Raw genomic sequence first — 13,781 nt, forward strand, 5'->3', positions numbered from 1 at the left:
CTCACTTTTCTCATCTATCAAGCTGAGGTGAATATTAAGAAAGTATTAATAAGAAATATCTGCAAAGTGATGACACAGTGCCTGGCATGCAGTAAGAGCTCTCTATAGTTCATTTGAGATGGTGGTGATATGGGCCCTTTCACAACCTCTCAGCAGTACCCTTGGCCTCACTTAGGACAGTACTCATCATGCAGTGTTGCTATTGCTCACTTAACTGTTTCCCTTCACAGACCATAGGCTCTAGGAGAGTAGGGACCATGTACATCTTATTTCTTGATTGATCACCAATCGATTCCAGCACCTACCATATTGCCTGGCACTTAGTAGGTTCTCATCAATAGTCTTCAGTGAAGGAATAATTGATATACAGCACTTTACGAAGATTTACTCACTGTGGGATTCTGGGAAAGTCACACCATCTCTTTGAGGCATATGTCCCTCAGATATAAAATGGGGATGAGAGATTTGAGATAACTACCATGAAGTTCTTTTTAAAGTTTTGTTTTATTTGATTTCCATTTTACAAAGGTACAAAATAGTTAGCAAGTGCAAGTACAGCAAAGGGAAAGTAGTTATGATTGACTTCCAGAAAGGTAGTGCAATCAAGTAGTAAACAAACTTTGCTTAGTCCTAAAGCCTAGTATGGTTGTGGCCCAACACATACTCATCTGTCCAAAGACTTGCACATCTAAAAATAAAGCCTTTCTAAACCTTAAAAGCCTTCAGATACTCCCCATTGAGGGAAATCCAGATTCAGACTACTCTGAAAGACAATTCAAGGTCCTCTACAGCGTACACTGACCAGTAACGAGAAGCTGGGGCTTGTGCACGGGCTGCTTGGGACTCTCAGATGATGGACACTTGCCAGGCTAATCAGTGGATGTGTTTGCACGGCAGGTCTGCTCAGCAGATGTCATCTTACTGACAGCTTACAGTAAACAATGTCGGATCTGTGATCTCCAAAGATTTAGCTTCGGGACCAGGGACCAGGCTTGATCACTCAAGAGCTTTTGTGTGGCAGAGTTTTATTAAAGTGAAAAAGCGACAGAGAAAGTTTTTGACATAGACATCAGAAGGGGGATGGAGAGTGCCCCTCTTGCTAGTCTTAGCAAGGGAACTATATACTTTTTCAATTGGTTATTAAAATAAATCAAAAGTTCTCAAGGTTGTTAAAGTTTTATCAGACCCACTCCCACAATATACATTTTGAGATAACAGGTTTAGTCAGAAGGTTTTCAAGAAGGAGAAACTGTCCTCAACCAGGATACATTGTTATTATATAATTCTTACTAAGGAATGTAGAAAAAAGTTTGTCCTGTACTCCTCCTTGAGAATTCCAGACCCCTGTCTCCTCCTTGAGAGCCCCAGACCCCTTTCTCCTCCTCAGGGACCCCAGACTTCTTATCAACCTGCCTAGGAATTGACTTTCTCATTTCCTTGTCCTTTTTTCTTCTGGGAAGCTCTACTCCCGTGGTGAGATAGCCAGAATAGTGCGGGCCCGTTTATTCCTACTCCCAAATCCTTTCAGCAAGATGGACAGGCTGATTCCCCATCTCTTTAGCTGTACTCCTCTCTAATGATGTGACCCTTTGGGAAAAAAAAAAAAATCACTGGTTATCATAAAGTCACTGACTACCATAAAAGACTAGTGTCTCGAGGCCATGTTCTAAATTGAACATAAGATTAAAGAGGGAAATATTACTTACAAATTAAAGCCCCTGTAAAAGCAAGAGGTGTTTACTCTAGGCAACATAAACATTTTAACCTTGTTCTCCTTGGCAGTTTCACAGAATTTATTTTTTGTCCAGTCTACCGGTATACCTACAAGAGGTGTAGACCACGCATGTTGTTCATAGTATACAGCAGTCTTGCAGGAAGCAGAAGATCATTGTAAAATAAAAGATTTCATAAAAACAACAACAAAAAAGTCAATTGCTTTAACACTTGACAGTAACACACTTATACACCCAAATGAAGTAATGACACTACATTGATGCCCTTATGTAGTATATACTAACAAGAGTACATTTGAGAAAAATAGAATGGTAAATATCTTGAAATGCTACAGAGGTTGCAGCAATCTACTGTAATGAAACTTCATTGCAATACTAAATTTCATACTGAAAATTCATTCTCACTTTATGATATTTCTCTGACAAGAGCACTTCGCTTCAAACAGGTAAAGAAAAATCTTTTACCTACTGGTAAAAATAATCCCTTGGAGACGAAATTTAAAATACAAACCACAATCCCCTTACTGGATAAAGCATGTAATTTTCCTTCTTAGGTGCATGGAGTTAAAACAGCTGCCAAGCCTACTTAATTATGGGCCCTTAGAGTCAACACAGAAATGATGGATTTTCATTTTTATAGCGACCACATTGGGTGTTTATTTAGCCAGTGTGGGTAATTATTCCAGTTCATATTTGAAAATTTTCTCCAGAATTGGTTGCATAGTGTTCATGAAAGGCTGTGATCTCAACACTCAGCATTTCAGGGCCTCTCTTTTCTCTTCCTTTTTTTTTTTTTATGAAAATTTTCTCTGAATTTAAAAAATGACTTTTTGCCTACAGGTACACAAACATTAATTCCTTCTCCAGAAAATGAGAGGTACTAAAGTGTTGTATGGAAGTACATTTTTATGTTTCAGGTCAGAGGTCTGAAAGTAAAATGGACCAGTCAACAACTCAGGGGGCCACTTTTATGGCCAACATTTTTCATTCCAATTCTTTAATCCTTTACTGTAAAGTACTGAAGCCAGAGCAATGGTTCAAGGAGGCCCTTAATTTATGAAAGGTAAGATGTGGAGGCACCCACGCTCTATCTGCTGATTTCAATTGGTTTTCTGAGTAAGAAATAAGGCAGAACTTCAAGCTCCTAAATCCAAAGCTATAAAAACAACTTTCTACTATGATAGCGCTTATGTATTTGGGAAGTATCTTCGCTTCATTTATCTTGTTGTAGCATCACAGCAATAATAGAAAGTCAATAGGAAAGATATTCTTACATCTGTTTTTAACTGATAATGAAACTGAGTCTTAGAGTTGTTAAGTGCTTTGATTAAGTCAAACACTTATATATAGCATGGAAACATATATACTACCATACATAAAATTGATAGCCAGTGGGAATTTGCTGTATGTCTCAGGGAACTCAAACCAGGGCTCTGTGACAACCTAGAGGGATAGGATGGGGTGGGAGATTCAAGAATTTCAAGAGGGAGGGGACATATGTATACCTATCACTGATTCATATTGATGTATGGCAGAAACCAACACAATATTGTAAAGCAATTATCCTTTAATTAAAAATGAATAAATTAAAAAATAACCAAAACCACCTATATAGTATATTGGGTGCTCAGAACTCAAGGCTCAGAACTGCTAGTGCAGGTTCTTTGCAGATATAGCCATTTCTTCTTGTATCTTGATGGGGTGGATGAGAGGAACCTAGAAGCTATCAGAAGAAGGGCTCGCAAGAGCCTATTTTAGGATTACCAGATAAAACAAAGGACACCCAGTTAAAGATGCTGTGTTCAGTCAGCATTTTGTGTCTGAGTCAGACACAAAATGATACAAGAACTGCAGCATGACAGGTTTCCCTGTCCTTCACTGTCTTCTGGAGTTTGCTCAGATTCATGTCCATTGAGTTGGTGACACTATCTAACCATCTCGTCTTCTGACTCCTCTTCTCCTTTTGCCTTCAATCTTTCCCAGCATCTGGGTCTTTTCCAATGAGTGATCTCTTCATATCTGGTGGCCAAAGTATTAAAGTTTCAGCTTCAGCATCAGTCCTTCTAATGAATATTCAGGGTTAATTTCCTTTATGTTTGACTGGCTTGATCTCCTGGCAGTCCAAGGGACTCTCAAGAGCTTTTTCCAGCATCATAATTTGAAAGCATCAATTCTTCAGCACTCAGTTCTTCATTATGGTCCAACTCTCACATGCATACATGACTACCGGAAAACCCATAGCTTTGACTAGATGGGACCTTTGTCGACAAAGTAATGTCTCTGCTCTTTAATATGATGTCTAGGTTTGTCATAGCTTTTCTTCCAAAGAACAAGTGTCTTTCAATTCCATGGCTCCAGTCACCGTCTGCAGTGATTTTGGAACCAAAGAAAATAAAATCTGTCACTAAGTTTCATATAAACAACCAATACACTTTTAACATAAGTATGTCTCATAAAATATTTGGGACATACTCCTACTAAAAAATTATGCATCATTGATCTACAATTCACATTTAACCAAACATCTTTTTCTTCTGAATCTGGCAGTCCTATCCTATCCCTCTCTGATTGGGTAACCCAGGTTACAGCTTTCAGTGTCAACAACCTTCAGTCTAACCTAGTGTTATGGGTTGAACTATGTCCTCTGACGGAGAAGGCAATGGCACCCCACTCCAGTACTCTTGCCTGGAGAATCCTGTGGATGGAGGAGCCTGGTAGGCTACAGTCCATGGGGTCGCTAACAGTTGGACACGACTGAGAGACTTCACTTTCACTTTTCCCTTTCATGCACTGGAGAAGGAAATGGCAACCCACTCCAGTATTCTTGCCTGGAGAATCCCAGGGATGGTGGAGCCCAGTGGGCTGCCGTCTATGGGGTCTCACAGAGTCGGAAACGACTGAAGTGACTTAGCAGCAGCATGTCCTCTGAAGAGAACATTCTAACCTCTGGGACCTCAGAATATGACTTTATGTAGAAATAGGGTCTTTATAGAGGTCATCAAGTTAACATAAGGTCATTAGGGTCGGTCCTAATTAGTATGTCTGGTGTCCCTATAAAAAGGAGACTTTTAAAATTTAATTTTTATTATATATTGGAATATGGCTAATTACAATGTTATGTTAATTTCAGGTGTACAGAAAAGTAATTCAGTTAAATATATACATGTAGTCTATTCTTTTTCACATTCTTTTTTCATTTAGGTTATGAAATAGAGTTCTACTCATAACTTATCAGGTTATGAGTAGAGTTCCCTGTGCTATATAGTAGGTCCTTGTTGGTTACCTATTTTATATATAGTTGTATGTATATGTTAATCCTAACCTTCCAACTTACCTCTCCCCCCCAAAAAAAACAGGGACATTTGAACACAGAGACAAACATGCACAGAGGGAAGACAATTAAAGACACACAGAAAAAAGACAGCCATGTGACTGGAGTGATGCACTGACAAGCCAAAGAAAACCGTTCATTGCCAGCAAATAGAAGAGGCAAAGGAGAATTCTCCTCTGGAGTCTTTAGAGGGAGCATGTCCTGCCAGCATCTTGATTCCAGACCTCTAGGCTGCAGAACTGTGAGACAGTAAATGTATGTTGTAAGTCATCCCATTTTTGGTACTTTATGATGACAACCCTAGGAAACTAACACACCTTGTATAAGGTGGCATACAATTTACTTCTCTTACTTTCACATTCTTATAGGCCAGTGGCTCTGAAGTGCTCTTTGCACATACTCACTGTGTATCTTTTCATTTGGAGACCTATGTGGATGCTGTAAAGGTCTATGCCTTGTGGTAAGTACTGTAGCCATGTTGAATCACTGATTTTACAGTTATTGGTCTCCCTGAGGTCTTACTGGAGCTTCTGATTCTTCTCACTTTGTGTACCCAAATGTGAAAAATTCCTCTCCTATCTGAGAGGAACATACCACAATGTGTAAATGATAGATTAATCAGAGAAAATTACTAGCAAATAAGTTTGGTCACAGATCCAGTCAAAATCTCCTGCCAGGTTCTAATACTTTTCAAAATATTTGACATCTTGGGATGGTGTAATCAATCAGAGCCACAAGAAGATGTGAAATGTGGCAGCAGAAACTATCAATACCATGGACTCTTTAGGAGAAAACAGCTCTCCTCAAGACATGATCTATGTGGTACCTTTGCTCCTGCTCTGTTGAGAGGCCAGTCAGCCCCAGTTCAAGAGCACTGAGCAGATTGTCTCCTGTGGTGCCCCAGTAGCCAAATAATGATTTGGATTGCTTTGTTCATTAAAAGTTTGTTTTCCTCTTTTCCTCTCCAGTGATGCTTAATGGAGAGGACGCTTCTTTTGACGTTAGCACCTGGCAAGAAACACAAGAGGCACATTCACCTTCTGATCACCCTGTCCTCTCATCACCTTGATATCACAGAATGACAAATATATGGAACACAACATGTTATTCAACTTAAACAAATTGGTGACTAGGGACATTACAAACCCAGAAGACTGCTAAATGCCATATAGTCCTGGTGACTCAGATGGTAAAGAACCCGCCTGCCAATGCAGGAGACACAGGAGACACGGGTTCTGTCCCTGGATTGGGAAGATCCCCTGGAGAAGGGAATGGCAACCCACTCAAGTATTCTTGCCTGGAGAATTCCAGGGACAGAGGAGCCTGGTGGGCTACAGTCCATGGGGTCGCTAAGAGTCGGACACGACTGAGCGACTTCACTTTCACTTTTCACTTTCATGCATTGGAGAAGGCAATGGCAACCCACTCCAGTGTTCTTGCCTGGAGAATCGCATGGACGGGGGAGCCTGGTGGGCTGCTGTCTACGGGGTCGCACAGAGTCGTACACGACTGAAGCGACTTAGCAGCAGCAGCAGAGTTCCAGGGAGCTCTAGGAAGCTGAGACTCTGCTCCTTACGAACTTGCAGACAACCTTGCTTGTTTCCAGTTCCAGAGAAGAAGCGGCAGGTTAAAAACTCCCTGGTACTCTGGTCAGCCTGCCAGGATCACCTCAGTTTTTCTCCCAGCCCATACCAGGCTCCTGCTCCAGCCTCTTCTGGTCTGGCACTACTCCCAGCCAAGGAGGAGATCACTATCATGCTGAGGATTAGTGGAGCTAGCTTAGATTTGCAGATTTAGCCTCTTGGATCTCAGCTCCACTCCTGACCAAGGCAACTACTGCTGCATCAGGGAGAAGTGGAATTAGTTCAGATTTTTGGCTCTAGCCTCTGGGGGGTTCTGGCCCCAAACAAGGCAGAGACCAACATTGTCCTGGGGAGAAGCAGAAGTAGCTGAAATTTGTGGTTCCAACACCTCAGGCTTTGGCCCTACTCCCATCAAGGCTGAGACCACCATTGTGGTGAGGAGAAGCCCAACTCATTCAGGGCTCTTACTCCAGCCCCTTGGGCCCCAGCCCCTCCACCTTTAGGGTGTCAACTGCCATCAAGCCTGGGAGAAGCCCTGGCTCACACCTGGCTCTGGCTAGAGCCCCTCCATCTCCAACCTTATGCCCCACAGAGGTGTCAGCTTCCAGTGCACCCTGGGAGAACACACAGCCTGTCCTCACTTGAGATTCAGCTTTTGCACCAAAGCCGCCGGGCACAGGCAGACTGTGTGAGGTTACATTCACATAGGGACAACACCTTCAAGACCAGGACAGGAAACTGTTTGCATAATTGCATAGAGACAAACAGAAAAAGTCAAACAAAAGGAGAAGACAGAGGAGAGTGTTCCAAATGAAAGAAAAGATAAAACATCAGAAAAAAACCAGCTGAAACAGATGAATAATTTACAGAATGAAGAGTTCATGCAATAGGAATAAAAATGCTCACTGAACTCGAGCAAAGAATAGACAAAGTGAAACGTCAACAAAGAATAGAAAATATAAAAAGGGACAAGTCAGAACTGAAGAACACAATAACTGAAATTAAAAAAAAATACACTAGAAGTAATTAACAGCAAATAGGTGATACAGAAGAAAGCCTAAGTATCAGAAAGAGAAATCAGGAAAACAATCCCATGTACAATTGAATGAAAAACAATAAAATACTTAGGAATAAATTTAACCGAGGAGGTAAAAGACCTGTACTATGAAAACTGTGACACTGATGAAGATGATAGAAACATAAATGGAAAGATATATCATGTTCATGAGTTTAAAGAGTTAATATGTCCATACTGCCCAAAGCAATCTACTTAATTAATATGTATCCTATCAAAATATGGAGCTTCCCAGGTGGTGCAAGTCATAAAGAATCTATTTGCCAATGCAGGAGACACAAGAGACACGAGTTCAATCGCTGGGTCAAGAAAAGCTCCTGGAGAAGGAAATGGCAATCCTTTCCAGTATTTCTTGCCTGAAAAATCCCATGGACAGAGGGGTTTGGTGGACTACAGTCCACGGGGTCACAAAGAGTCAGACATGACTGAGCACACATATACACACTATCAAAATATCCATGGTGTTTTTCACAAAACTAGAATAAATAATCCTTAAATTTGTACAGAATCACAATTCCAAATAGCCAAAGCAATCTTAAGAGATGATTAAAGCTGGAGGTATCACATGCCTGACTTCAGACTATATTGCAAAGCTACAGTAATCAAAAGAGTATGGTACCAGCACAAAAACAGACACATAGATCAATGGACTAGAATGGAGAGTCCAGAAATAAACCATACACCTATGGTCAATTAATCTATAACAAAGCAGACAAGAATATACAAAGGGAAAAGATAGTCTCTTCAAAAGTTCTATTGGGAAAACTGGACAGCTACAAGTAGAAATATCAAACTAGAACATTTTCTTTCACCAAATACAAAAATAAACTCAAAATAGATTCAAGACCTAAATGTTAGATCTTAAGCCATAAACTCCAGTATGCTCTTTGACATTGGTGTTAACAATATATTTTTTTTTTTGGATATGTCTTTTCAAGCAAGGAAAACAAAAGCAAAAATAAACAAAACCAAACTTAAAAGAATATTCTCAACAGATTTATCTGAGAGGGGTTCAGTTCAGTTCAGTCACTCAGTTGTGTCCAACTCTTTGTGACCCCATGGACTGCAGCACGCCAGGCTTCCCTGTGCATCACCAGCTCCCAGAGCTTGCTCAAACTCATGTCCATAGAGTCAGTGATGCCATCCAACCATCTCGTTCTCTGTCGTTCCCTTCTCCTCCTGTCTTCAATCTTTCCCAGCATCAGGGTCTTTTCTAATGAGTCACTTCTTTGCATCACGTGGCCAAAGTATGGGAGCTTCAGCTTCAGCTTCAGAACTTCCAATGAACATTCAGGACTGGTTTGATCTCCTTGCAGTCCAAGGGACTCTCAAGAGTCTTCTCCAACACCACAGTTCAAAAGCATCAATTCTTCAGCACTCACCTTTCTTTATGGTCCAATTCTCACATCCATACATGACTACTGGAAAAACCATAGCTTTGACTATACGTACCTTTGTTGGCAAAGTAATGAGAGGGGTTAATATTCACAATTAATTGTCAAACACCATGGACTTGGTGTGTGTTTGTTAGTAATTCAGTCATGTCTGACTCTTTGTGATCCCATGGACTGCAGCCTGCCAGGCTCCTCTGGCCATGGAATTCTCCAAGCAAGAATACTGAAGTGGGTAGCATTTCCCTTCTCCAGAACCAGGGATCGAACCCAGGTGTCATGCATTGCAGGCAGATTCTTTACCACCTGAGCCACCTGAGTTCATGGACTTGGTAACTTATTGATAATTTAAAGTCTTTTGCAAGTTGCCACATTGCTGATAACAAAGCTCTCAAGTACTTTGCCCTTCTTGATTTCATACTAATCACTGGTATCCTATTATTAACCAGCATAGATTCACCACAGGGAAAAAGAGCTATTTGGATTGTGTGGCCCAGTCAGCCTTGAAGGAATTAAGATTCAGATGCCCAGAACAGTCAAGACTATACTGACTATTCCAACTATTTCCTTAGCAGCCCCAGTTGTCAACTATTTTTATTTTATTTTTTTTTTGTGAAGAGGGACTAAAGATTCATGTAACATTCTTTGAAGTTTCATAATTTTATATATTTTAGGGTCTTGACTAACATGTACTTCATATTATGTGATAATTTAATAAGAAATTTAAGTAAAGAGCTTATCATCGTGGCTAGTCCTTCTTGTGGAAACTATTCTATTAGCTACATTTCCTTCTCATCCTCCCTTACAGAAATTTGTCCTTCTGAGTTTTTCCTTTGAGTGCATTCTGTATTACACAAGTGAGGAACAAATTCATGATTTATGTTGAAAGGGGAAGATTTTGAAACACTTGCCATTAATTAGTTTTATGATTTTCCACCAGTGTCAGTGTGTTCCATAAAATCTCTCCAGCCCACTGTGTAGAGAAGTCCCTAGGAGGATTAAATCCTGATCTTAGGGCATGGAGTCAAATACTAGGTTAGCTTAGAATCTGTTACAGAGTTCAAATAACTTATCAGACATGTGTTAAAATGATATTTTAGGTTTGACTTAAATTGTTTTATAATAAATCATGCGCACAAATATATGCCTTTTAGAAATGTTATATTATAGAAGGTGGTAAAGAAACCCTAAAGATCTGCTGTAGCATTGACACCTCAGGGTGTAATAAGAAAAAAGAAGTAAAATATTCAGCTTTAAATATGTATATATATATATATATATAATATACTACATATATATTTTAAAACATAATACGTATATATTTATCTCAACTATCTTCTCATATCAAGGCTTTGAAATGTCTGCACTGCTCTTAAAACCAGAGTTGTGGATACATGATTGTATCTTTTGGTTAAAATCATTGATTTAAATGAAGTCTGAAGTAGAAGGCAATGGCAAACTTCCTATGGCAGAAAGTCCCAGGGGCTTTGATAATCCAGTAGTAATGCCCAGTCACGTTAGGCTTGGGCATCTACCTATTAAATAGCTCTCAGTATCCAGTTTTAACACACCAGACTCAGTCACCCCAGCTGTCCATTGTTTTGCATACTTTGAGGGATAACTCTAGAAACATTCCTGAGATGAACATCTGCCTCTTCAGAAGTTGGCAATCTGAACAAGGTGCTGTGTGGGGACATGAAAAGAGAGCGAGATGATCTGTTGACAAGTAAAGACAAGGCTGGTGCAGAGTGCCTGCCTGGCATCTTAACTGAAGTAATGAGGTCAGAAAGTCTTCCAGCGGAAAAAGAAGCATGCAGGCCATGCCTATGCAAGTTTCCTCCTTCCTGGAGAGTCAGAAACTGGATCAGAATGTCATTGCTTAAATATAAACTTCTATCTCCAACCTTGAACATGTATCTAATTCTACCCTGTGAGCAACTTGAAACATAGTGCTACAGATTCTATTGCAAATTCACCTGGTAGTAACAGTAACCAATGTTTACTCAACAGCTCACTTCTTCAATAAACCTCTCAATAATCCCATGAAATAAGCACTAATTACTTTCAATTTATGCCTGAGGTTACTGATGTTTTCAGAGCTTAACTAATTTATCCAAGGTAGTCAAAACACTTAGGAAATACAGAACTGGGATTCAGATCCAAGCAGCCCAATTCCAGACTCCATGGTTTGATCACTATTCTCTAATTCCACTGGCTTTAGGGGAAAATTTAACCACCAGATGTCATAAAATTAAGTCAAATGTTTAAAAACAATACTCAAAGGGATAAATCACATGTTGTAAGTAAAAGAGAAAGAACTCATAATGAATCCTCTAAAATCGTTTTAGTCAATTCATTTAAAGCCTGTATTTTAATGGAAAGTACATAGCAAAAAGGAAACTAGACTGCATGTGTCAACAAAAATAACCCTAGTAAATGCTCAGAATTCTCACTAGCAGTCTCTAGAGATAGTAGTTTGACATTAATAGTTAACTTAGTGAATATACACTGTAAGTCATTCCTCCAAGCGCTGTACATGTGTTAATACATCATTCATAAAATCTTCCTGAATTGAGCATATTATCCCTATTTTACAAACAAGGACCTTGAGACACACAGCTCATACAAGCCATTAGAGGCATAGCTTGGACCGGAGACCCATAGTTTGGCTTTAGTGTCTATGTGCCAGATCACTAAGCTATGCTCCCTTGTAAGAATCTTGAGTGGTGTCTATTTTCTCTTGAAAGTACCATTAACAACAATTTTCCACAGCCTGATCATGAGCTCAGTATTTACATCTGTATACTTATTTCTACCCAGTGGATGCAGACAAGTTTCACATACCATATGCTATTTATTTGATACAACACCACTATAAGGAAGCAGAGCTGCTGCTACTCACCATCTCTGTTTTACAGATAATGAAAATACAAAGCCAGAAAGAGTAAGTCATTTGCCTAAGGTTAGACCGCTGAAAAAAAGTCAAGAATGAGACTCAGAAACCAAGTTGACTGGCTCCTGGCCCCTGTTACCATGTTACTTGAACGTGGCTGACAGCAAAATAGCAGTCACTTAGAGTTCACATACGTCTAGTTTTGAGAACAACCATATCCTAACTCAGGGGAACTGTCTCACTGCTAAAAGTTGGGGCAGGAAATCCGTACACAGGCTAGCTGCAGAGGCTCATTAGCAAACATGAACAAATGCCTTGGGTCTAGGTTAAGAGCATACTCTATGACTGATTTACAGACAGATGAAGAAAGAGTAGGTTCATTTACTGGGTTAATTTCTCATTTTTTTCTAACTAGTGGAATGTTTCCCAAATTTTAGTCATTCGCCTGCCCACCATTATGACTTTTTTCTTATCAGTATATCACCTAGGCTTATTTGCATAGTCTTCGTTTCCACTAGGCTCATGACTTTTATTTAGCCCAAGAAATATAATCTGAAATTACAGGTTTGATATGTGAGTTACATTTTATTAAGAATATTCATCTGTAAAGCCCTAACATCATCTTGCATAAAAGCAAATATTTATTGAGCACTTACTAGGTGCCAGATACGCTTTAAAATACTTTTTATATGTTAACCACTTAATTCGCATAACTACAAATAGGTGTTTGTATTATCCCCATCTTACAGATGCAGAAACTGGGGCAAAAAATGTTTTGGTAATCTGCATTAAAAACATGGAATTGGTCAGTTGCAGAACTAGAGTTACAAATACAGGTGGTCTGGCTTCAGAATCTGGGATTTTAAGAACTGGTGGCCTCCATGTTGGATAAACTTGAATTATGTGAAAACAAAACAAACAAAACTCAAACTCCTGTAGGATCCTTGGACTACACCATGACTGTAAAAACCCAAGTTTCTACTTGACAACACTTCTATGATGAAGTGTGTAAGGAAAAAGATATTTTTCAACTATACAAGTCCAAATTGACTGATGCTTATGATTTATGGTGGGAGAGAATGGAGAATTGCTGGTTGAAGTCCATTACCCAGGAATTTACCGAAAACTTGAAGCCAAGGAATAAGGAGAATTTTGAGGTGGAGCAGGTGAAGGAGAGGACTGGAGCATGGGAACTCAAGGTTTCTGATGTCCTGTCACACTCTTAATGTTTATTTGCCCAGATATTAAGAAACAAAGCTCCCTTTCTTTTTTATAAAGGTCACTGAGCTGGAAGGAAAGCTTGAATTGTGCAAGACAATATAGAAATGTGGTCAGAATTCATTACAACAATCAGGGTCAGACTAGGAGCATCAGAGGTGGCAAAGTGCTCCATAAACATAAAATTGAACCTTAGCTAAAGAACAGGGGAATCCAAAATTTTGCCAATCCTTTTGCCTTGTAATGGGAGTAACCAGGGGGCATTGGCTGCTGAATTTTCAGAGTGGTATTGGGATTCTCCACAGGCATTTTAGAGCTAAATTGTAAACCTCTGCTACATCTGCCTCCCAGAGTTCATCTCATCATAAAGCTAAGCATAATCCTCATTTGAATTCTGGACACAGAAACTGCAACAGACACACAAGTAGAGGATTCCCAAAATGTCACCTCTGAAACTAACATTCTGTTTCATCTAGCTAATGTCTTGATAGTTATCCCTATATTTCCCATTTTTATGTATTCCCATTATCTATATGTGCACCCATGAACATCATGTA

Source organism: Giraffa tippelskirchi, chromosome 8, assembly GCF_054371585.1.
Source record: "Giraffa tippelskirchi isolate mGirTip1 chromosome 8, T2T-mGirTip1v1.2.pri, whole genome shotgun sequence".
In the NCBI taxonomy this organism is placed as follows: Eukaryota; Metazoa; Chordata; class Mammalia; order Artiodactyla; family Giraffidae; genus Giraffa; species Giraffa tippelskirchi.